A 22,152-nucleotide genomic window follows, 5' to 3' on the forward strand; every position below is an offset into this window, starting at 1 on the left:
ATGGAGACTATTCGGACAATTCTTCCTTTGATCCAAGAGGGTCAGTATATGACTACCATAGACCTAAAGGAACGCTTACTTACATGTTCCCATCCACAGGGATCATCACAAGTTTCTGAGGTTTGCATTCCTGGATAGTCAATTTCAGTTTGTGGCCTTGCCATTCGGCCTGGCCACAGCTCCCAGAATATTCTCGAAGGTCCTAGGGGCTCTTCTAGGAGTGGCCCCCTATATGGACGATATTCTAATTCAGGCTCCTTCCTTTCGAAAGGTAGAATCTCAAACGGAGATGTTACTGTCCGTCCTTCCGGTCTCACGGGTGGAAGGTGAATGTGGGGTAGAGTTCTCTGGTTCCAGCAACAAGAGTAGTGTTCCTAGGGACTATCATAGACTATGTCCTGATTAAGATATTCCTGATGGGATCATAAAGCCATGAGGTTGCTTCTGGAAGGCTGAAATTGCGCCAAAAAAATTGTGAGATGTTTGTGCTGTTTAGCAGCTGGCTTGTTTGGAATATCTGTCCAGCTCAAAAATGGCTCCAGTGGTTAGAAACAGGTGTTGGATGGCAGAATGGTTTTATGGAAACTTCAAGCATATGACAGCTTAATTTTCTTCCACAAGGCTGAGACCCCAGGTTGCAGGTGATGCTAAAGTTATCAGATCTACAGCACCAGGTGACATACAGCCAACACTTACAGTGTCTACTTCATTGTCAAAAGAAATGTGTCTGTGCCTCCTTTGTTAAACCAGATGTAGCAATGTGAAGCGAGAGGCCATAATATACAGAGAGGTCTTCACTTCAACTGCGTCTGCTGACATCCAGGCTGCAAGTTGATTTTGTTTTATATACAGATGTTCAAGCACTGGACAAAATGTCTACATGAAACATTTCTCCATTACATCAGCCCAGCATATGTGACCGTGTATGGAGAGATGCTCACTTCACCTCTTGTTTACGCAGAAGAAATGCTTCCACGCTGTCGCTAGATGATTCTCACTCATTACAATGGCACCATGATGACTGTTTACAGATTACAGAGAACCTAATCTAACGCCTTTCTGCAACTATTGAATAATTTGAACACAACTTGTGACTTTAGCCCAGTGACATTAAGCTAGGTAAGCATGAACGGTTTTGGTAAGCAGGACGCTGGAGCGTCTCGTGGAGGAACCGACAGCTAAAACACTAGCCAGAGAAGATCACAGCCGAAACCGCAGACTCCTATTGTGGGGCACTACACGCTCTGCCCAGGGAGCAGCTTGAGTACAGGCGAGCGGAAAAGACGGAAGTCCTACTGGAACCGCACAAAGGCCGGGCGGTACTGGCCCAGACACACACTGAGCCAAGACACACGAAGGGGAAGAAAGGACGCAACACGCAGGCGAGGTTGGCAAGCTAACGGTCTGTAGGCACGACTCTAATTGGAAGACCATAAAAATCTTCATAATTCCGTTCTATGACCCGTGTGACGGAGCAGCCCAACACCGGATGCGAGGTATCGTGCCCGTTGTGGGGAGGATGTAAACTAACGGTGAAGTGGTCCGGAGTCGAGGATTAAAAGCCAGGGACAGACACGCAAGCACCAGAGCTGTAAAACTGCAAGTATCCCTCAAAAAATGTAACGATACATAAAGTTGTGTTGCATATGGCAGGGAAAAAACAGTGTGTGTCTGTGGTGGAGAGATACCATATACTTACTAGCGCAAAAGGCTTAGTGACTGTATAAAGACGTGTCCCACAAGACAATGTTGTAATCAAGGTGGATTTAAAGTGAAAGTATACAGTGTGGAAGGGATGATTACATATAGGTACAGCACGCAATGAACTTTCTTGTTGGAACTTACGAACAGTTACGCCATAGAGTGGCGGACAGACTCTTGCAGATCATTATAGTCTGATTAGACTAGATAATAGCTGTACAGAAAAGTAGCGAATTAGAACTGAGTACTATTACAAAGTGGAAGAAAAGGGTAAAGGCAACAGCAGGACAGTACCCTAAAACAGTATGAACGCTACTCACGGATATTTTCAGACTTATCTATGATATGATCTTTGCTTTATCCACCTGTCTGTTTTTATTTTCGCAAGGCAGGGTGTCTTTATAGAGGCAAAAAACGGAAATATGAAATGAAGTTGGTAATGATGTAATGTAGTAGTTTGCAAAAATGCCTAATATGACTACAATATGGTTGAACAAGGAAATGTTTTTCACAGCAGGTGGGGTTGTGTAGCATAGTCAGACAGGTAAAAAGATACGATCCCTTGAAAGAAGTTTAAGAAACGAAGAAGCTCAATTGAATAGCAGGGTTAACATAAGGATGAAAATACCTAAATACAGTCAAGCTGAAAATTACAGATTTTTTCATAATATGAGAAGAATACATCGAATATTTCTCTGTGACGTTGTAAATATATATGTGGTAAGATGATAAAAATACAGAGTTTGATGCAATATTAGGTAGAAGGGAGACACACTGAAAAGGGCCAAAGAGAAGGTGCTGGGGAATAAAGTATTAGAAGCAATTCCTGTAACGGGATAGCAGAGGATTAAAAACTTATCTTCGGCTTTTTCATTAAAAAAAAAAAAAATACAACAGTTAAAGTTAATAAAGTTAGCAAGTAGAAGTAACAAGCACTAGACATAAAAACATAAGAGAAAGAAGTGTTGGATAGTCTGTAAGGAGGGCTAAAGAGGCGAAAAGTGGGCAGTACAAATTTTAGATAGCACACAATAAATTTAACCCTCCAAAGGGAGGGGATAGTCACTAAGCACACGAAAGTGTTAAAGGTATAGAGTTAAAGAGGTATTGAAAGTCTTCAGCAGAGTAGGAGCTGTAAGAAAAAGAGCACTAGTATAGGCACAATCAAAAGGGTAGGGGTAAAAGACACTCACAAGGGGTTGGGACAATTAGGGACACGGAAAACACTTAAGCTTTTAAGTTAAGAGACAAAATCATTTTTGCCGCTCCAAGTAGTATAAAGGATAAGTAAGGTTATAGTATAGTTAAGGAGCAATATCACAGAAGTAGAAGGAAACTAGTATTGTATCATACCCACTTTTATACACGTTTCTTTTTATACTCTCTTTTATGGATAAGTATATTACGAACATGAGAAACAGATCCCCAAATATGCCGGTCAAGAAAGACAAAAAGTTGAGGGCCCTGCAGGAAAGCAGCACAGAGATAGATCCAGGGAGTCCAGGTGGAAAAAAACCAGAGACACAGCTAACAATAAATCAACTTGCTGATTTAATTTTACCGCAATTTGAGATAATCAAAAGAGAGATAGCAGATCTTTCTCAAGAAGTGAAACAATTTGCGGTCAGAATGAGAGAAGTTGAAGATAGGGTCTCAGACCTAGAAGATAAAATGTACAATCAGGAAACAAATATGAATTTACATACAGATAAAATTAAAATGTTGCAATCTAAGGTAGACGACCTTGAGGATAGGTCGCGGCGCAGTAATGTGCGAGTAGTGGGACTCCCTGAAACAAAGGAGTACATGGATCTATTAAGATTTGGGGAGACAATCCTGCCCAGTTTACTAGGGATACAGTTAGGAAACACGAAATTGCAGGTCGAAAGAGCACACAGAATCGGGACTAGTAAAGAGTCCAGAGATGGTAATGCACGCCCACGAATGGTATTGATCAAATACCTAAATTTTCAAGATAAGTTTAATGTAATGAGTCACTATAGAAGAGCACAACCTTTCATGATAGAGAATAAACAGATTTACTTATTTCAAGATTTTTCTATAGAGACATCCACCAGGCGTAAGGCAATGGCGCCTTTTTTGTACAGGGCTGATTAAAGCTGGGCTTAAGGCAAATATGAGATATCCAGCCCAAATAACGGTTTTAGGTATGGAAGGCACCATTGTCTTAAATTCGGTGAATGAAGCAAAAGCCTTTTGCAATGAAAACAATATTACAGTGTAAAATTATATTCAATTTAGTATATTGATTGAAATACAATATTATTTTTCAAAATGTTGAATGAATATTATAATAGAAGTCACAGGTATACACAGAAGGGAACCCCTTTTTTTTCTTTTCTTATTTCTTCTTCTCTCTCCTCCTTCGTATGGTTGATTCCCCTCCTCTGTTCCCGCCCGTCCGGGCGTCTCCTGCCCCCTCTTCAAGCCAGAATATATAATTTAGTTAAGGAATGAATGTTTCATCCAATACATTGAGTCTGTTGTCATGGAATGTGGGAGGGATCACCTCCCCTGCTAAACGTAAAAATGTCCTAAAAATGCTTAAAAAAGGTAAACCTGATATTATATGCCTCCAGGAATTACATCTGAAAAGACCAGAATTAGAGAAATTAAAGACAAACTGGATTGCGGAGATAATAGCCACACCATGTAACAAACGCAAAAGGGGGGTAGCGATACTTTTCAATAAAAATTTGAGTTACAGTATATTGAAACAAGAACTAGATTCGGAGGGGAGATATTTAATTGCACAAATCAAGACAGGAAATTAGATATGGACCATATGTAATATATACGGCCCTAATGGTCTAGATAAGGGTTTCTGGCAAAAGATAAAACAAAAAGTAATACCATATCTGGGACAAAATCTGAAAATTGCTGGGGACATGAACATGACATTATATCCTGATATTGACAAATTTAAAATAAGAAATAAACAGGCAAATTACAGGGAAGCAGAGTATATGAGACATTTTGCTAAGACACTAAAAATAAATGATATTTGGAGGTTACAACATCCGGATGAACTGACATTCACATGTGAATCTAAGGCACACAGAAACTTCTCACGTATTGACATGTTCCTAGTAGAAGAACATTTACTGAAACTAGAAATAGAAACAAATATAGCAGATATAATATTGTCAGACCACGCAATAATTTCACTTAAGATTTCAACCACATCTAGACCAGGTAAAAATAGAAATACATTCCATTACCCAGGGTTTATGTATAATAACCCACATTTTGTAAATTGGCTGCAGAAAACGTGGCAAGAATATCTCACAAATAATGAGTATATAAATAGAACTGAAATTCTATGGGAAGCAGGTAAGGCAGTCCTCAGAGGGGAGGTAAAGGCGTATATGGTGTCTTTGACCCGCAAACATAAGGCCAGGGAAAGGCAGCTGGCCAATCAGCTCAGAAATGCATTTGAGCAATATAAAGGAAACCCAAATGAAGATACATGGGGCAACTATATAGCCAAAAAGACGGAGCGAGAGAACTTTCTCAAAGAAAAATGGGCCAGGGAAGATTTAAAAGCAAGGGCGGTCTATCAAGGCCAGCAAGGTATAAATGCTAAACATCTCGCTAAGTTAATTACATTTTGTAGTATAAAGAATATAATAACAACTATCAGAACAGGGGATAGAGTGTTAAACTCCTCCTTGGAAATAAGGCAGGCATTTTATAATTATTATTCAAAGCTCTACTCTAGACAACAGATAAATCAGGAGGAGAAAGAGAAATTCTGGCAAGGGATTAAGTTACCCCAAATAACAAGAGAGGCACTGCTTAAAATAAATACACCAATTACAGAGACAGAAGTTGTAAAAATTATCAAAAAGCTAAAAGTATCGAAAGCGGCAGGGCCTGACGGTCTCCCTGCAGAGTTTTATAAATCAACAGCAGAATTAGTGACCCCGACGCTTATTAAGTTATATAATGAATATTACATGAACAATGAGATGAGCTCACAATATTTCGCAGATTCAGTTGTTACACTAATCCACAAGAAAGGTAAAGACCCAGAGGACTTAGCTTCATATCGTCCAATCTCACTGTTAAACCAAGACTACAAGATCTTAATGTCGGTTATAGCAGAGAGATTGAAAGAAGTTATAGGGGAACTAATACACCCTGACCAGGCAGGTTTCATACCAGGGAGAAATGCGGTACGAAATATGAGAAGAGTCCTAACAATCTTGGATTATTATAACTATCTCGGTAAAGGCGGGGGACGGCGGGATGCATGCGATGGAGTCGGGGATCTAGCAATCATTACAATTGACGCCGAAAAGGCCTTTGACTCCATCGTATGGGACCATCTGTTCTCAGCCCTGGAAAATTTTGGGTTTTCAGGAAATATTACGCAGTTGATAGAGTCAATATATAACAAACCAAGATCTCAATTACTAGTAAAAGGGGAATTATCGCAATATATAACACTCGGCAAGGGTACACGGCAGGGGTGTCCATTATCACCCCTGTTGTTTGATTTAGCGCTGGAACCCCTAGCAATTTTCATCAGACAGAAAATACAAGCGGTAGAAGTAGGTAGCCAAAAAACGACGATATCTTTATACGCCGATGATATATTATTGTTCTTGAAAGATACTGTTAGAAGTATTCCTTTAGTGTTGGAAATTATAGGCAATTTTAGCTCCTTTACGGGGTATAAAATAAATCCTAATAAATCAGAACTTATGTGGGTTAAAAAAAATAGATATAGTCGAAACTGTATCTTCAAGGAAGTAAATTATATCAATTATCTGGGAATTAAAATAAGTAGGGACCCCAGAGAATGGTACCAGTTAAATTATAGAGACATTTTCGATAATATACAACTAAATCTAGACAAATGGAACATGTATTATCTATCCTTATCTGCGAGGGTTATGCTGCTGAAAACGATCTTCTTCCCTAAAATATTATTTTTAATGCAAAATCTTCCCATTTTCATCTTGAAAAAGGATCTCAATAAATATAACAGGGCATGTGGGAGGTTCATCTGGGGGAAAAAGAAAGGGCGCATATCAATGGATAAACTAACGCAATATAAGCAAGTTGGGGGATTTGCTTTACCAAGCATTAAATATTACAACATTGTTACCCTAGTAAAGTTTGGCCTTGATTGGCTCACAGAATCTAACTATGTCACGTACTACAAGCTGGAATCAGAAATGGTTAAACCATTTAATTTAAAAGCTATACTACACTGTCCTCACAAGAAGCTACCAAGTAACATTAGCAACCTACTAACATGCACAAATATAGTGTTGGCATGGCAGAAGTATTGTAAAATTCTAGGACAAAAATATCAGGTCTCCAGATTATTATCAATAATTGGGTGCGTGGATTTTCAACCAGGGCTTCAGAATAAAGTATTTCACGAATGGCAGGAGAAAGGTATTAAAGAATTTATACAACTAAAGATGCTGGATAATACCGGGATTAAAACGTTTGCAAATTTAGCAACAGAATATAGTCTCCCGGCGAAGAATTTTTACGCATATTTACAAATTCGCCACTATATAGCGACAAAAAACAGTGAATATGGTACGGATTGGGGACAAGAGTTCACGGATCCAGGTCTAAAAATATATAAGGCAGGTTTTAGATCAATATCGTACTGGTACCAGCAGATACTAAAAAATACAGGACAGCAACATATGAATAAGTTGAAACACCAATTTATGAAGTATTTTGGTAATAGATTACAACCAAAGATGAACAATGCTTGAGATGCGACAATATTTTTCTTACCGCTATCGGTGACACCCTTTAAAACTCTGTCCAGTACTATCCTCTTCTTCAGACTAGTACTAAGTAAGGCACACATCAAGCGACAACATCTTCAACAGTAATAGAGCAATAATGCGGCTCACCTTCTAGGATCTGTTCCGAAAGGAATCCTTGCTGTCCGCCGCTCTGCTTCTGATCTCCGCGTCTAACACTCAGCGTCTGACGTCACTCGGTTTCCCGGTCATGTGATCGTCCATCTACTGGTAGTGTGCGGGCTCAATCCTGCAATTGCGTCGCTCTTCTATGATGTGTGAACATGCTTGTGGGTTTTCAGTGTTGGCGGTCTGGTTCCGCTGCTTACGTGGGATTGCCCTGGATTCACCAAAAGGACTTCTTCTCCAGATTGAACGCTTTCTCTCCGGACGGCACTCTCCTCTGCCGCAAAATAGCAATTCAACCAAACGAAAACCGGGTGAGTAAAACAATCTGGAAATTTATTGCTTCAATTTAAAATAGGCAACACGCTATTAAAAACATATAAGCACAGACAAGGGAGACTAGTCTGACATGTTTCGGCCTTGACTGGCCTTAATCATAGACACTTTAGTCATGGTAAATGGGGCGGCTATTATACCACCCACCTTAATTTCATTGGCTGTCTGTGCTAAGGGTTAAATTTGTTACACCTGCTATCTTGTATATTGGATCTATGTAAAATATTTGCTTGGTCAGTGAGATCGTATGTTAGTAATGTTAGGAACCTCTATCTAAACTTTGTATATACATTTACTATTTGTAACCCCCTATATGCTAAATGTGTAATCTTTATAGACATGCAATATCTTATCTAAATCTCTATGGGCATTACTTGAATGGTATACTTACACATATACCATCCAGTCATGCCATCTAGCATGATAATGCTATGTCTCCACTTATTTGACTGATACACTAAAAGCTGGGGTAAATAGAAAAGAACAAAAAAATATATAGATAGTTATGTACTCTAAATAAATGTGGTACAAAAATTATTGTCCCAACTAAGTCTAAGCTTAATAATATCTCTCAATAAACCAACATTGTGGGCCATACTTTTAAGGTTTTTTGTTTTTTAGTGTTTTTAGTTTCTTAGTTATTTAGATGTTAAGGCAATCTAAGTATATGGAGTTATAAAATAGTATATGGGGTGATATCTAGTACCAAAAGTTAATCAGATCTCCTTCTATATTCAAGCCATTTGGACTGCGTGTATACAATTTAAAGATCCAAAAGGCTTCCTTTTTATATAACTCCATAGTCCTGCTTCCTCCCCTTGGTTTATTCTTAATTAAATCTATGATCATCCAGGTGAATGTCTTGACACTTCTATCATGCTCATGTATAAAATGCTTAGAAGCACCTGTCGCTGTCCTCCCTCTCTCAATATCATTGAGGTGTTCACGTATACGCTCTCTGGTCTCACGTGTGGTACACCCTACATATTGCTTTTCACAGGAGGTACAAGTTATGGCATAAACTGCAAATTCTGATCGACAATTTGTACAGTAATTGCAATCAAAGACTCTTTGTGTGTAGTTAGACTGAAATACTTTGCTACTTGTAGTGTAGCTACAAGCAATACAGCTGTGCAAGCCACACTTATAGTGTCCTTTACAGCTGAGCCAACTATTCTGCCGTGGTGGCTTCCTAAGGGCACTGGGTGAGACAAGATTTCCAATAGTCACATTCCTCTTAGAGACAAATAGACAACCCTTATCAATAACATCCTTGAGATCATTATCCGCCTTCAAGATTGGAAGGTTCCTCCTAATGATCTCGCATACTTCCCTGTACTGATTGGAATAAGTGGTAACAAAAGTTATTCCACTTTTCCCTCTTGATTTGGTATGTGTTTTAGTTGTAAGTAAATTTGCTCTGGGAATGCTCTCAACCTCTAAAAATGCTTTTCTTATGGGTCCCTCAGGATAGCCCCTTGCCTTAAGCCTTTTCCACAGAGCCCTACTCTCTGCCCGGAAATCTTCTTCTCTGGAGCAATTACGCTTAATCCTAATGAACTGCCCTTTAGCCACGCCATAATTCATATGGCGTGGATGGCAGCTCTTGGCGTGGAGCAAGGCGTTTGCAGAGATTGGCTTAGTATATAATGCTGAATTAACCAATTGTTGGTCCCCATCTCCCTCTAGCTCAACATCTAAATAGGGCACTTTGTTTTTGCTGAAATTATATGTAAATTCCAGACCTGCCCTATTATGGTTTAGATACTCAACAAATTGCTGGCCCTCCTCCTCAGAGCCTGACCAAACCATCAACAGGTCATCGATGTAGCGCTTATATGCTACCACTGAACGTCTATATGGATTGGTATCTGCATAGACGTGGGACAGCTCCCACCAACCCATGTAAATGTTGGCAAATGCTGGGGCAAATTTTGCCCCCATGGCTGTCCCACGTCTCTGCAGATAGAATACTCCATTGAACTCAAAATAGTTATGTGTCAGTAAGAAGAGGAGAACCTGCAATATGTAAGCCTTAAGGTTAGAGTCATAGTCGCTGAATTCTTCTAGCATAAATCTGACTGCTTCCAGACCTTCCCTGTGAGGTATAGCCGAATACAGGCCCACCACATCCACGGTGAGCCATCCAAAGCTTTCCTTCCAGGTTAGTCCATCCACTAGATTTAGTAAGTGTTTAGTGTCCTGCAGGAAGGAGGGAAGCTTCCAGACAATGGGCTGGAGTAGTGTCTCAACCCAGTTTGACAAATTTTCAAACAAAGAGCCTATACCGGACACTATCGGACGTCCCTTGACATCCTCAATAGACTTGTGCACTTTCGGCAAATGGTGGAAGATCGGGGTAACCGGTTCCTCCACCATTAAATACTCACAAGTGACGGAGTCAATAACTCCCAGTTCCAACCCATCATCTAGAAGGTCCCTCATTTTCTCCCGAAAAGCAAACACTGGATTACCTGGTAAAACAGAATAGACTTCCTGATCCTCCAACTGTCTCAATGCCTCTTTTATGTAGGCTGATCTGTCCATTACTACTATTGATCCACCTTTGTCCGAGTTTTTAATCACTATGTTATCTCTTGCTTTCAACTGTCTGAGACCTTCTTTTTGTTTAACTGTAAGATTGTCCCTAGAGTTCCTACTCTTTTCTTTTAGCCTTATCAAGTCCTCCTCTACCCTTCTATGAAATTGTTCAAGGATTTTACCACGACTATGTGTGGGGTAGAATATGGATTTTGGCCTAAAGCCAGTGTGTGAGCTCTTAATACTAACAGGTTGATTACTATCTCTTTCTAGTTGGTATAGTGATAGAAAGTCAAGAGCATCATTAACCTGAAAATAATCATTTGTCACTGTTCTCTCCACTAGATCATGTGCTTGTGTGTCATCATCTTGCTGAGTGTTCTCTATGGCATAAAACTTTTTAAGTGTCAGGTTACGGATAAGTTTATTAACATCAAGTAATGTTTCAAAAACATCAAAATCAATTGAGGGAACAAAGTTTAACCCAAGTTTCAAAACATCCAATTCTTTTTCGGTCAGTACCGTGGATGACAAATTAATTATTTTTAGATTTTGTATTTGTTCTGTTTGCCTCTCCTGGGAGTATATCTTTCTCTCTGTTCTAGGGTCTGTAGTGCCCCTTGAGCTATTTGTGTTCTGGTTAACATACCTCTTCCCCTCCCCCCTCCTCCCCCTCCCTGTCCTGCTCCTACCTCGTGAAAAACCTGCTGCTGGTCTACAGGTCCACTTTGTTCTAATTGTTTCTCACCTTCTATTGCTCTCACATATCTATTCCTATTTGTTTTATTTTTAGGTTTAAGTATACCCACATTGGATTTAACAGGCAGGGAAAGGGGCACAATGTCAAGGTTTGGGGCTGACAATCCCCCTACATCAGAGTCATTATATAGTTCCCCCTCATCAGAAGAGGGTCCACTGGTCATGAAGTCCACAAAATCCTGTACCTCTACCTCATCATTGGACTCAGGGTCTGTGTCAGAAAAAGTCACCTGTTTTTTATTTGTGGTTGGTTGTTGACTCTTAATGTCCTTGGGTAATAAATCGCCCCCTTTCTTATGTTTCCGTTGTCGTCTATTCCTTTTTCCTGATTGTAAATTATTAGGATAAACCCTATTAAGGGTGTAATCCTCTGAATCTCCAGTGTATTTGCGGAACTTGAGTTTGTCAATGTCCCTCTTCATACTATCTACAGTCTGTTTAAGCAAATTGTCAAGTTTTTCATATTGACTATGATCCACAAACTGGTTAAGATCTTTTTGTACATGCTGTATTTGTTGTCTAGCCTCAATTAGCCTCTGTTCCTTATGTCTTATGATCAGGTGCATTAATCTGATTGAGCATTCTGTTAAGATATCATTCCATTCCCTTAGAAAAGCATCATCAATCGTGAGGAATGTTGGCCTTTTCTTAAGCCTAAGACCCCGTGGTATAATGTTAAGGTCAATATATTTCTCAAGGGACTTCTTGTCCCACCATATTTGATATTCCTTTATGAGTGCTTTTTCCATCAAAAGAAAAACTTCAGAAATGTCTTTAATTTCATTATCAGGGTTAAATATGTCCTTAAGAGTAGGTCTACTTTTCTCTAGATCCTCCAAAGGTAACAAAGAGTAAAAATTACTGTTAGCCATGTTGCCTATGTAAGTCCTTTATACTCAATATTTCAAATAATTGAATAGAGGAATATGAAGAATTAAACTTGGCTTTATTCAAGTTGCCAAGTATACATTACTATTAATCCCACTAATATAATCCAGAACACAAATAGCTCAAGGGGCACTACAGACCCTAGAACAGAGAGAAAGATATACTCCCAGGAGAGGCAAACAGAACAAATACAAAATCTAAAAATAATTAATTTGTCATCCACGGTACTGACCGAAAAAGAATTGGATGTTTTGAAACTTGGGTTAAACTTTGTTCCCTCAATTGATTTTGATGTTTTTGAAACATTACTTGATGTTAATAAACTTATCCGTAACCTGACACTTAAAAAGTTTTATGCCATAGAGAACACTCAGCAAGATGATGACACACAAGCACATGATCTAGTGGAGAGAACAGTGACAAATGATTATTTTCAGGTTAATGATGCTGTTGACTTTCTATCACTATACCAACTAGAAAGAGATAGTAATCAACCTGTTAGTATTAAGAGCTCACACACTGGCTTTAGGCCAAAATCCATATTCTACCCCACACATAGTCGTGGTAAAATCCTTGAACAATTTCATAGAAGGGTAGAGGAGGACTTGATATGGCTAAAAGAAAAGAGTAGGAACTCTAGGGACAATCTTACAGTTAAACAAAAAGAAGGTCTCAGACAGTTGAAAGCAAGAGATAACATAGTGATTAAAAACTCGGACAAAGGTGGATCAATAGTAGTAATGGACAGATCAGCCTACATAAAAGAGGCATTGAGACAGTTGGAGGATCAGGAAGTCTATTCTGTTTTACCAGGTAATCCAGTGTTTGCTTTTCGGGAGAAAATGAGGGACCTTCTAGATGATGGGTTGGAACTGGGAGTTATTGACTCCGTCACTTGTGAGTATTTAATGGTGGAGGAACCGGTTACCCCGATCTTCCACCATTTGCCGAAAGTGCACAAGTCTATTGAGGATGTCAAGGGACGTCCGATAGTGTCCGGTATAGGCTCTTTGTTTGAAAATTTGTCAAACTGGGTTGAGACACTACTCCAGCCCATTGTCTGGAAGCTTCCCTCCTTCCTGCAGGACACTAAACACTTACTAAATCTAGTGGATGGACTAACCTGGAAGGAAAGCTTTGGATGGCTCACCGTGGATGTGGTGGGCCTGTATTCGGCTATACCTCACAGGGAAGGTCTGGAAGCAGTCAGATTTATGCTAGAAGAATTCAGCGACTATGACTCTAACCTTAAGGCTTACATATTGCAGGTTCTCCTCTTCTTACTGACACATAACTATTTTGAGTTCAATGGAGTATTCTATCTGCAGAGACGTGGGACAGCCATGGGGGCAAAATTTGCCCCAGCATTTGCCAACATTTACATGGGTTGGTGGGAGCTGTCCCACGTCTATGCAGATACCAATCCATATAGACGTTCAGTGGTAGCATATAAGCGCTACATCGATGACCTGTTGATGGTTTGGTCAGGCTCTGAGGAGGAGGGCCAGCAATTTGTTGAGTATCTAAACCATAATAGGGCAGGTCTGGAATTTACATATAATTTCAGCAAAAACAAAGTGCCCTATTTAGATGTTGAGCTAGAGGGAGATGGGGACCAACAATTGGTTAATTCAGCATTATATACTAAGCCAATCTCTGCAAACGCCTTGCTCCACGCCAAGAGCTGCCATCCACGCCATATGAATTATGGCGTGGCTAAAGGGCAGTTCATTAGGATTAAGCGTAATTGCTCCAGAGAAGAAGATTTCCGGGCAGAGAGTAGGGCTCTGTGGAAAAGGCTTAAGGCAAGGGGCTATCCTGAGGGACCCATAAGAAAAGCATTTTTAGAGGTTGAGAGCATTCCCAGAGCAAATTTACTTACAACTAAAACACATACCAAATCAAGAGGGAAAAGTGGAATAACTTTTGTTACCACTTATTCCAATCAGTACAGGGAAGTATGCGAGATCATTAGGAGGAACCTTCCAATCTTGAAGGCGGATAATGATCTCAAGGATGTTATTGATAAGGGTTGTCTATTTGTCTCTAAGAGGAATGTGACTATTGGAAATCTTGTCTCACCCAGTGCCCTTAGGAAGCCACCACGGCAGAATAGTTGGCTCAGCTGTAAAGGACACTATAAGTGTGGCTTGCACAGCTGTATTGCTTGTAGCTACACTACAAGTAGCAAAGTATTTCAGTCTAACTACACACAAAGAGTCTTTGATTGCAATTACTGTACAAATTGTCGATCAGAATTTGCAGTTTATGCCATAACTTGTACCTCCTGTGAAAAGCAATATGTAGGGTGTACCACACGTGAGACCAGAGAGCGTATACGTGAACACCTCAATGATATTGAGAGAGGGAGGACAGCGACAGGTGCTTCTAAGCATTTTATACATGAGCATGATAGAAGTGTCAAGACATTCACCTGGATGATCATAGATTTAATTAAGAATAAACCAAGGGGAGGAAGCAGGACTATGGAGTTATATAAAAAGGAAGCCTTTTGGATCTTTAAATTGTATACACGCAGTCCAAATGGCTTGAATATAGAAGGAGATCTGATTAACTTTTGGTACTAGATATCACCCCATATACTATTTTATAACTCCATATACTTAGATTGCCTTAACATCTAAATAACTAAGAAACTAAAAAAAACTAAAAAACAAAAAACCTTAAAAGTATGGCCCACAATGTTGGTTTATTGAGAGATATTATTAAGCTTAGACTTAGTTGGGACAATAATTTTTGTACCACATTTATTTAGAGTACATAACTATCTATATATTTTTTTGTTCTTTTCTATTTACCCCAGCTTTTAGTGTATCAGTCAAATAAGTGGAGACATAGCATTATCATGCTAGATGGCATGACTGGATGGTATATGTGTAAGTATACCATTCAAGTAATGCCCATAGAGATTTAGATAAGATATTGCATGTCTATAAAGATTACACATTTAGCATATAGGGGGTTACAAATAGTAAATGTATATACAAAGTTTAGATAGAGGTTCCTAACATTACTAACATACGATCTCACTGACCAAGCAAATATTTTACATAGATCCAATATACAAGATAGCAGGTGTAACAAATTTAACCCTTAGCACAGACAGCCAATGAAATTAAGGTGGGTGGTATAATAGCCGCCCCATTTACCATGACTAAAGTGTCTATGATTAAGGCCAGTCAAGGCCGAAACATGTCAGACTAGTCTCCCTTGTCTGTGCTTATATGTTTTTAATAGCGTGTTGCCTATTTTAAATTGAAGCAATAAATTTCCAGATTGTTTTACTCACCCGGTTTTCGTTTGGTTGAATTGGTATTTTGGTAATATACAAGAAGAGGATATAACAAGTAGTATTAAAAGAGTAGAGGAGACCACAGATAGGGTTAATCTGAGAGAATCACAACGTAAGTTAATAAATAGCTATTATTTAACACTGGAAAGGATGAGTAAATGGGTAATGACACAACAAAATGTGTGCCACAAATGCAGCGAAGATAGGGCTAATATATTACATTACCTCTGGAGCTGCCCCAAGGTACAACAATACTGGTTAAAAGTACAATTCTGGGTTAATAAATATCTAGGTGATAGGATGGTATTAGACTCTATGGAAATATTTTTTCTGTGTCAAAAGGAGAAACTGGGAGATAGGCAATTATTAAATATTGTGATTTTACTTGCACGCAATTTAATATTCAAGAGGTGGAAACACAAGCAAGCTCCTAGTTTAAGTGAACTAGTTAATAACATTAAGCTACAGATGATTATTGAACGACAAAACCTGAGAGTGAACGCCCGAAATACATTTATAAAATATTTCAAGAAATGGAAGAAGTATATCTGCTCATGGCCAATAGAACAGCAAATACAATTTATAGAGCCACTTAGGAATACATCTCCATTCATTGAAATAATTGCAGCAGACGTATTACCCATACACTGGCTAAATTAAACAAAAGAGTATTCAAACCATGTGGCAGGCAGGGGGATGAGGGAGGCGCGGGGGGGGGAGAGAGAGAGAATAATTTATAAAAAAAAAATTTATTTTTTTTTCTCTTCTTTTTCCTTTTTCCTTTTATTTTATTATTTTAGTGTTATTATTTTTAGTGATTTGGTGAGTTTTCTAAAAGAGATCTGTTCTTACTTAGGTATCACATTTTATGGGTGAATAAGATGAGATTAGTGGAAATTACTAAGTTATATTGTCCACTAAAAATGTAAAAGTATACCTATTATGGGGTAAATTGTGTTTTATTGTACATCTGTTATTAACGTTATGGTATTTCAAATAATAGAAAATTGAAAATTGAGCTATGGAAATTGTGAGAGAGAGACAGAGATATGGACTATTAAATTGTCATTTATAGAGTCGTAGGAAGATTAGAGATGTGGAAAGGTATTTTTATTTTTATTATTATGTTTCAAATAGGTAAAGCTGAAGAAATTGATGACTCTGTATTCTCTTTCTACTGGTTGTACTTTTCTTTTTAATATGCTCAATAAAAAATAAATCAAGATATTCCTGATGGAGACCCTGACCAGTTAAGCTTCTATTGTCTTGTTGAGTCCTTCAGGAGACACCCCATCCTTCAGTTGCTTAATATATGAAGGTAATTGGACTAATGGTGGCAGCCATAGACATTGTGCTGTTTGCTCGTTTTCATCTGAGAGCCTTGCAGTTGTGCATGCTCAACCAGTGGAACGGAGATTATCTGGATCTTTCTCCAAAGCTAGTTTTGGATCAGAAGACAAAGGATTCTCTTCATTTGGTGGCTATCTTGGGATCACCTGTCCCAGGGCATTTGCTTTTCAAGACCATTGTGTGTGATAGTGACTACAGTCGGGAAGTCCCTCAAAACTCAGGGTCTGTGGACTTGGAAGGAGTCCAATTTGCCGATCAACATCCTAGAGTTGAGAGCAGTTTACAATGTGCTGTTAGCCTGGCCTCAGTTGACCTTGAACCAGTTCATCAGATTCCAATCAGATAACATAACGTCAGTAGCCTACATCAACCACCAGGGGGAACGCAATGAGGGCAGTGTCTCGGATCATTCAGTGGGTGGAGGACCACTGTTGTTGTCTGTCAGCCATACACATTCCGGGAGTAGACCACTGGGAAGCGGATTTTCTAAGGCAGACTTTCTATCCGGGTGAATGGGAACGCCATCCGGAAGTGTTCTCCAAGCTGGTATCCACATGGGGGATGCCGGAGTTGGATCTCATGGCGTCCCGTCTAAATGCAAAGCTTCCAAAGTACGGTTCCAGGTCGAGGGAAGCTCAGGCCTTTCTGATGCCTTGGCACTTCCGTGGGACTTCCAGATGGCCTATCTGTTTCCTCTGTTTGCTCTCCTGCCTCGGGTGATTGCTTTCATAGACAAGAAAGGGCATCAGTGATTCTAATCACTCCAGCTTGGCCTCGTAGAATCTGGTATGCAGATCTAATGGAGATGTCATCTCTACCTCTGTGGAGGTTTCCCCCTGAGGAAGGACCTTCTTCTTCAGGGACCATTTCTTAATCCAAATCTCGTTTCTCTGAAACTGACTGCTTGGAGATTGAATGCTTGATTCTATCCAAGCGGGGGTTTAGGGTGTCAGTGATCGAGACACTGATCCAGGCTCGTAAGCCGGTTACTAGGAAGATTTACCATAAGATATGGAGGGAAATATATTTTTTGTTGTGTAGCTAAGCAATATTCTTGGAGTAAGGTTAGGATTCCAAGAATATTATCCTTTCTCCAGGAGGGTCTGGAAAAAGGTTTGTCTGTTGGTACCCTGAAGAGTCAAATTTCAGCTTTAACACAAGCGTTTGGCGGATGTGCCGGACGTTCAGTCTTTCTGTCAGGCCTTGGTCAGAATTAGACCGGTGTTTAAAGTCAATGTCAATTTTGATGCTTTAATTCATCAAAATTTACTTTTCACTCCTGTTGAGAAAAAAAACTTACCTTTAAAACTTGACAGCCGCTCCAGCTTCCTCCACCCATTGCAAAGCTTCTTCCTAGGTCTAAAATGAGGAATCCGGCTTCCTCCAATCACGGTGTTGAATCAGACACTGATTCCCCCAGGGGGAAGCCGTGATTGGAGGATGACCTATCCATCATTTCTGACGTCAGAAATGGCTTGCAACGACCGGAGGAAGCTGGAGCTGCTATCAAGATTAAAAGGTAAGTTGTTTTTTTTTTTTCTTCACAACAGGAGTGAAATGTAAATTTTGATGAATTAAAGTGCCCCTGTTTTTAATCGAATTTTTAAAAGACTGGCACTTTAGCATCAAAATTGACATTCACTTTAAGGTGATTGCTCCTACTTGGAGCCTTAATCTTGTTCTTAATGTTTTACAGTGGCGTCCATTTGAGCAGATGCTCTCTTTTGACATTAAAGGCACACTGATCCCAAATTTTTTCTTTTGTGATTCAGATAGAGCAACTTTCTAATTTACTCCTATTATGACATTTTCTTCATTATCTTGGTATCTTTATTTGAAATGCAAGAATGTAAGTTTAGATGCTGGCCCATTTTTGATGAACAACCTGGGTTGTTCTTGCTGATTGGTGGATAGTCATCCACCAATAAAAAAGTGTTGTCCAGAGTCTGAACTAATAAAAAAAAAACTTAGATGCCTTCTTTTTCAAATGAAGATAGCAAGAGAACGAAGAAAAAAATTAATAGGAGTAAATTAGAAAGTTGCTTAAAATTGCATGCTCTATCTGAATCACGAAAGAAAAAAATTGGGGTTTATTGTCCCTTTTAAGTTTTTATCTGGAAGGTTTTGTTTTTGTTGGCTATTTCTTCTGCTCGAAGGGTATCTGAACTCTCCGCTTTACAGTTTGATTCTCCTTATCTAATTTTTCATGCTGATAAGGCTGTTCTTCGTACTAATTTGGTTCCTTCCCAAGGTTGTGTCTACTAAGAATATTAATCAGGAAATTGTTGTTCCTTCCTTATGCCCGAAACCTTCCTCGGATAAGGAACGTTTGCTGCATAATTTGGTCGTGGTTCGTGCTCTTAAATTTTACTTGGAGGCAACTAAAGACTTTCGGAAGTCTTCCGCTCTTTTCTTTCTAATGACACGGTGAGTCCATGGATCATCTCTTATTACTATTGGGAATATCACTCCTGCCCAGCAGGAGGTGGCAAAGAGCACCACAGCAAAGCTGTTAAATATTACCTCCCTTTCCTCCAACCCCAGTCATTCTCTTTGCCAATGCCTATGTTAAGAGCAAGGAGGTGGTAAAGTTTAGGTGTTTGGAAGAAGATTCTTCAATCAAGATTTTGTTATTTTTCTGCAAGTTTGTTCTGCTTTGTCCTGGGGTGTAGCTGTAGCCCATGTCAGTCTCTTCAGTAGAGCAGTGGTGGCTTTTAAGCAATGGGAACTTGTGGGGTATGATCCTCACTGTGCCTCCTATGTATTTTTTTTTTTTTTTTAAATAATTCTTTTATTAAGTCAGTTCACAGGACAAAGGGAACACAAGAAAAAAAGAAAAGAAAATTACATACAGTTCATGCCCATAAAACAGGAAACAAATTTACATGTTTATACAAGAGTAATAGATAAATACATAAACCACCGATAAATAAATGCAGATCACATGTCTTTTTAAGAATTTATGCAAAATGAGATTCACAGACATTACCCTGAGTTCAAAGTCTCGGAAAACAATACAGGGCAATTCTTGTTTATCATATACCTATATCTATTAATACTTATGAGAGAAACTATCATGCCTATGAACCGAACAGATTTTTCTTTTATTCCCCCTAAAAACAAAAAATAGAGAAATATAATCAGTAATTTACTCCATCCCTCATAACATTACTTGCTTTGACACAGTCCTCAAATTACTGTGCTACCCCAGGAATGAGGAAACAGCCCCGGTTTAGCTACTGATATAAATGGTTTGGTGTTAAATAAAGGAGATAACTGTTCTTGAATCACCAATGTTTGTGCTTTGATCAATGGTAGTCATTTGTCCAAAAATGTCTGCATCTTATCATTTAGTAAATTGATGTTCTGTATCTTGAACATAATATGTTGTGGTAGGGTACTAATAAAACTAGAGAACCTAGGAGGAGATGTATCCTTCCACTTCTTTAATATCATGTATCGCATTATCATTATCAACACACAGTAGCTATGGTAGTAATTTTGTCTAATGATTGCAGAGTCTGACAGGAAAAATATATATATATATATCTACCATTAATCTTAAAATGATCAGAAAAAAAAGTTTGTTTTACCAAAAGTTTAACTTAGACAATAATTGTGAAATCTTTGGACATTTCCAAAATATATGTACAATATCTGCCTTATCCAGATGGCATTTAGAACAGTAAAATCATTATTTAGAAAGAATTTTGCCAATTTATAGGCAGAGAAGTAGACATTATGAATCAGTTTGACATGTGATTCTTTCCAGCCAATAGGAATTGTAAGCTGTTGTATTAACATGAAACTATGTCTAATATTTATAGAATCTACTGCTGGAAAATGCAGTGCCCAGAAAGCTTGGATTTTATTTAAATATAGCTGCCCCTGTTTGGAAAGCAAAATATCATATAATAGAGATATAGAACATTTGCCTTCGGCAAATTTCCTAATAAATAGATTCAGCTCGGACCATAGTAGGTAAATTTTCCAACTTTTAGAGATAATAAAATGACGTATCTGAAAATATGCAAATAAATCATTCCTGGGTATTTGGAACATATGGGGTAAGATTATTAAAGGATAATACATCTCTGGTAGGAGAGAATAATTGATAAAGATATGTCAACCCCTTTTGAGACCAAAATTTAAAGACTGCTTATTGTATTCCTGGTATAAATTCTGGATTCCCACATATTGGGAGAAAGGAGGAACATTTAAAATCTATTCCTAGGATAGAACACATATTTTGCCACGCAATGATAACTTTCTTAAAGGTTATTAAATTTGTTAAAATACTGGGGAGATTCCCTATTGAACAATGCAAAATCGCCTTAAGGGAGAATGGGGAGATTATTTCTGTTTCAAGCTCAATAGATGTGAATTTGCTTAGATTCGTTAGCCAGTCCATTGCGGTCCTGGCTAACGTTACAAAATTATACAGTTTAATATCTGGAAATGCCAGCCCAGCATTCTCTTTTTTTAAGTCAATTTTGCTATTGATATGCAGGCTTTTTGCTTTTTCCATAAAAATTGTGAGCATATTGAATAGAATTTATTTGCTGTTTAAAAATGAGAAGTGGGGGGGGCTGAGCCAGCTACAAATGAAGCAAAATGTACATGTAAGGAGCTCCTGGCAATAAAAGGATTAACAGACCGCTAAGACTTTATAAAGAAAAACTTTTATACTTATAATATGGTGCCCTATAGCGTGTGATACTGAACACCCCAGGAATTTGAATAGCTGTTTTTGGATCTTAGTCTGAAACAGAAAGCTAACCATGTTTGAGGCCTCGAGTGATTGGGAGTCGGCAATGGTGCATCTCCTTGCTGATCATTTCTCCAGCCTGGCGCTGGTATTGTGTGGGGTTACAGCAGTCAGTGGAGCTACCTACACACGTGGGGCTGACCAGCTTACGGACCCTAGCTATGAAGACACCGAGCTTGCCACATCTAATAGTGGCTACGCAGAAGCAGATGTTTTCCAAAGTACGGGCGGCCATTTTGGGCATTTTCAGCAAGCCTATGATACGGCATACAGTGGCAGGGAAAAGCTACGCCGTGCTGCACGCAACTATATATGCAATGAAGATAACAACACACCTGATGAGAACTCTGCACTCTGGCAGTCAAACACAATGTCTTATCCCCCTTGTGGTCAACCTAAGGGGGTAAAGTTAATCCGGAGGCAGCGTGTTTGCCATAGGAGTAGTGGCAGACAACTTCCTAAGTCCCACGATCTTCATCCCTACATCTTGGCGATCGTCATCGGACATACGAGAGTTGCCGAGTCGGCCCTCTGCATTTGTAGACTGCAGCAGCCAAGCACTACAGACA

The sequence above is a fragment of the Bombina bombina genome, chromosome 11, assembly GCF_027579735.1.
Source record: "Bombina bombina isolate aBomBom1 chromosome 11, aBomBom1.pri, whole genome shotgun sequence".
In the NCBI taxonomy this organism is placed as follows: domain Eukaryota; kingdom Metazoa; phylum Chordata; class Amphibia; order Anura; family Bombinatoridae; genus Bombina; species Bombina bombina.